Raw genomic sequence first — 5237 nt, forward strand, 5'->3', positions numbered from 1 at the left:
GAGTTTTCCTGCAAAGATAAAGTGAGCGGATACGAGCGATTTTCGCCCGTTTTAATATTCCGTGGGAAGCATTTTTTGAAAGATTTGACCGAACCTTGCTTCCGAGGTGGCCTACATATCCTTGGCTATAAAGGAATCAGGTCAGTGTAGTTCGGGAAGTTTTGGTAGCTGGGACTACCGAGAAGCTGTGATTTCACTGTTGCTGCTACTGCTACTTCCTGCTGAACTCCTTATTACACCGAGACAAAATAAAAGGAAGCTAGACTAAACTATGATCTATGAATTACAAGAATCCTATCTACATATCTTCAAACTTGATCTTGCATTTTTTGCGGCTCTGTGGTGCACCTTGAGCTGTTGACTCGCACTCTCCAGGTGAGCTTCCTTTGTTGCTGACTTGAATTGCATTCTGAAGTGAATTCCCTTGTTTTCTAGGTGGGTGCCTGATTGCCAAAACTTGAACTGTCTTCCTCCGAAACTTGGACTGTTTTCCCTTGTTCTCCAGGTGGGTGCCTGACTGCGATGCCTTAACTGTCTTCCTTTGAATCTTGAACCGCTTTCCCTTGAACTTCTTTCCCTTGTTTCTTTCTCTAGGTGGGCGCCTGATTGTTGAGACCCGAACTGCTTTCCTTTGCAACTTGAACTGTTTTCCCTTGAAACTTGAACCGTTTTCCCTTGTTCTCTAGGTGGGCGCCTGATTGCTGAAACTTTCTGTGTTCCCTTTGAAACTTGAGTTGTTTTCCCTTGTTCTCCAGGTGGGCGCCTGATTATTGAACCTCGAACTGTCTTCTTCTTGAAACTTGAGCTGCTTTCCTTTGAAACTGCTTCCCCTTGAAACTTGAACTGCTTTCCCTTATTCTTCAGGTGGGTGCCTGACTGCTGAAACTCGAACTGCTTTTCCTTTGAAACTTGAGCTGTTTTCCCTTGTTCTCCAGGTGGGCGCCTGATTGTTGAACCTCAAACTATTTTCCTTTTGAAACTTGAGCTGCTTTCCTTTGAAGCTGCTTCTCCTTGAAACTTGAACTGCTTTCCCTTGTTCTTCAGGTGGGCGCCTGATTGCTGAACCTCGAACTGCTTTCCTTCGAAACTGCTTTCCCTTGAAACTTGAGCTGCTTTCCCTTGTTCTCCAGGTGGGCGCCTGATTGTCGAAACTCGAACTGTCTTCCTCTTGAAACTTGAGCTGCTTTCCCTTGTTCTTCAGGTGGGCGCCTGATTGCTGAACTCGAACTGCTTTCCCTTGTTCTCCAGGTGGGCGCCTGATTGCTGAAACTTGAACTGTCTTCCTCTTGAAACTTGAGCTGCTTTCCCTTGTTCTCCAAGTGGGAGCCTGATTGCTTAACTCGAACTGCTTTCTCTTGAAACTTGAGCTGTTTTCCCTTGTTCTCCAGGTGGGCGCCTGACTGCCGAAACTTGAACCGTCTTCTCTTGTTACTTGAAACTGTTTTCCCTTGTTCTCCAGGTGGGCGCCTGATTACAACAAAACAGACAAAACAAAAGAAATTTTTCTGTCCCAGATTGATATTGGGAACATCTATGAGTGTTAAACGACTCTTGTTATCAAAATAAGTTCTAAGCTAAATTCCCTTATCCTGAAAATTTCAAATCAAGTCTCATCTCAAAAGCGAAAACTTAAATGCTAAATTACATTTCCCAAAAGTAGAATTCTCGTCAGCCCTTGTCATTTGCGAGGGTCTCAAAACTTACTAAATCCCGTTATCCAGGAGGGTACTGAAAACTTACGACCGAGCCTTTCTGGCACCTGCTTTCCTCACGGAGGATTTCTCCGGAACAAATGAAATTTCCTGCCCCTATTTCAATCAAAGAAAAATCTTGCCAGTTTGAAAATGTGGTGTTTAGTTTGCGGCGTTCTTGCTGAGGGTGGCCTTTTTGCTGTCATGCTTTGTTCTGATCAGCCGCCTCTGACTGGCAAAGAATTGTTTGACTTTATGATTACGCCTTAACCACGGAACCCTAGATGACCTGAGTGCCCTATGCTCAACCTGCTGTTTTAACATTTCTGTCTTTCCAATCCGAACCTTTGTATTTCTTCCTACAAGTCCTGAAATCATTCGATCACTTGAACCTCGGCTAATACCTTGTTTTCCAGTTTGCATCATGCTATTTCTGGCATGCCTTGGCCGCACTTTGCTTTGTGCAATTCGGAAGTTGGTAATAAGCTTTGCAATCCTTTCTTGTTTGCTTAGCAAGGCTAACATTGGAAAAGCCTTAGAGAAAGTAGACCCAAAGGGAAATGAAATGCAATGACTTCGAGAGTTATGAATAAGGAAGATTCAAAACAGGAAGACTGTTTGAGGAAGAAAAGGAAAAGGGACTTATCTGAGTGAGGCTGCTGGCATCAATGATCATGACATGCATTTTGGATTAATCAGCCTTGTCCATTCAGTCAATCCTCTTTCAGTCTTCATACTTTACGCCTGGGGTCCCATGATCCAATTCCTTTGCAAAGCCAACAAACTTGCGGCGCCCTGAAGGGTTTTCACCAGCAAACCTCTCTCATTTGTTCATCTCTCAACTCACCGTCGCCTTACAGTGCCCGTGAGGGTTTTCACCAATAAGACTCTCTCATTTTAATTTCTCTTAGCTTTCCGTCACCTTACGGTGCCCGTGAGGGTTTTCACCAATAAGACTCTCTCATTTATTCATTTTTCGCTGCGCAGAACGTAGTGTTGCCCTGAGGTGGATCATACTTTTAACTTGCCTGACTTGGCATCCTTCAAAGATTGATCGAAAGGTCTTTCTTTGGACCGTAATATGGGCTTTTGGACAGGGTTAGAAAGAAAGGATATCATAAAGGCTCAAAACAACTTGAATGGGTTCAAAATTACAACTTTTGGAATCAGATCTTTTTACAAAACCGCAACTTCTGCCCCAGTTTCTTTTCTTGGGGGCTCTTAAATTTTTATTTTGAAGGGACCGAACCGTGAGGCTGCCTACGTATCCTTAAAAGGAATCAGGTCGAACGTAGTTCATGTCATAGGATGTGCTTTGTTTTTGTTACTTTTTCTTTCTCTCTCTTTTCCTTTTTTTTTAAATTTTATTTTCTTCTCTTTTCTTTTCTTTCTTTTTTCTTTTTTTTTTCTTTTTCCTTTTTCTTTTCCTCTTTTTTTTCTTTTTCTTTTTGTACTTCTAAACTTCGCTTTTGATTCCAAAGGAGGGGTATGAAAGCAAACAAAAGGCTCAAAAGGAGTAACAAAGGATAAAGTGTTTAGATAGCAGAATAAAATGCCTTCGTCATTCCAATCTTCAAAACATGCCAAGTACAAACAACACAATTTAAACCAAAGAAATCATACATACTATCTTTTGACCGCATCAAAATTGATAGCCATGTCTACACACTTGCCTTCTATATCTGTTAAATACAAAGCACCGTTGGACAACACTGTCGTTACCACGAACAGCCCCTGCCAATTTGGGGAAAGCTTACCTTTAGCTTTAGCCTGATGTGGAAGGATGCGTTTCAATACTAGCTGACCCACTTCAAATTTCCGGGGACGCACCTTCTTGTTGTATGCTCTCGCCATTCTCTTTTGATACAACTAGCCGTGACATACTGCCGCCAGTCTTTTCTCATCAATCAGACTTAATTGCTCCAACCAGGTTTTGACCCACTCATCATCGTCAATCTCTGCTTCAGCAACAATTCGAAGGGATGGAATTTCAACCTCCGCAGGTATCACTGCTTCAGTACCATATACCAACAAATAAGGACTTGCACCTAGTGAAGTGCGAACAGTAGTGCGATAACCCAGTAAAGCAAAAGGCAACTTTTCATGCCATTACCTAGAACCTTGCATCATCTTTCGAAGTATCTTCTTTATGTTCTTGTTGGCCGCCTCAACTGCTCCATTTGCCTTTGGACGATACGGAGTGGAATTTCGACGCATAATCTTGAACTGCTGGCATACTTCCTTCATCAAATGGCTATTAAGATTGTCTCCATTGTCTGTGATGATTACCTTTGGAATTCCAAAACGACAAATGATGTTCGAATGAACAAAGTCAACCACTGCTTTCTTTGTCACAGATTTGAAAGTCATAGCTTCAACCCATTTAGTAAAATAATCGACGGCCACCAGAATGAACATGTGCCCATTGGATGCTGCTGGCTCAATTGGTCCGATGACATCCATGCCCCACGCAATGAAGGGCCAAGGTGCGAACATTGTATGCAATTCAGATGGGGGAGAATGGATCAAATCACCGTGCACTTGGCATTGATGACACTTATGCACAAAGCTGATGCAGTCTCGTTCCATGGTGAGCCAATAATAACCTGCTCGAAGAATCTTCTTTGCTAGAACATACCCGCTCATATGCGGCCCGCAAACTCCGGAATGCACTTCGATCATGATAGTCGTGGCTTGTCTAGCATCTATGCATCTCAACAATCTAAGATCTGGAGTTCTTTTGTTCAAAACTCCTCCACTTAAGAAAAATCCACTTGCCAAACGTCGAATTGTTCTCTTTTGATCACCTGTGGCTTGTATTGGATATACCCCCATCCTGATGTATTCCCTGATATCATGGAACCACGACTCACCATCAAGTTCTTCTACCACCATGTTATAGTAAGCATGCTGATCACGGACCTGAATGTGCAAAGGGTCAATATAAGCCTTATCCGGATGATGTAACATCGACGCCAGAGTAGCCAAGGCACCAACAACCTCATTATGGATCCTAGGGATATGCCTGAACTCCACTGATCTGAACCGCCGACAAAGATCCTGCAGACATTGTCGATATGGTATAACCTTCAAATCTCGAGTCTCCCATTCTCCCTGAATCTGGTGTACCAACAGATCAGAATCTCCCAGAACTAGCACTTCCTGGACTCCCATGTCCACAGCTAACCTTAAACCCAGAATGCATGCTTCGTACTCAGCCATGTTGTTGGTACAATAGAAACAAAGCTGAGCTGTGACAGGGTAATGGTGCCCTATTTCAGAAATGAGCACGACTGCTATTCCAACACCTTTCATGTTAGCAGCCCCATCAAAGAAGAATTTCCAACCGGGCTTTTCATCCTGCTCGAACCTCATCAATGTGCATTACCTCTTCATCAGGAAAGTAAGTCTTCAAAGGCTCATATTCTTCATCCACCAGGTTCTCGGCTAAGTGATCGGCTTAAGCTTGGGCTTTCATTGCCGTCCGAGTCACATAGACGATGTCAAATTCTGTGAGCAAAATCTGCCACTTTGCGAGTCTTCCTG

This window comes from Nicotiana attenuata, unplaced genomic scaffold (assembly GCF_001879085.1).
Source record: "Nicotiana attenuata strain UT unplaced genomic scaffold, NIATTr2, whole genome shotgun sequence".
NCBI classification, from domain to species: domain Eukaryota; kingdom Viridiplantae; phylum Streptophyta; class Magnoliopsida; order Solanales; family Solanaceae; genus Nicotiana; species Nicotiana attenuata.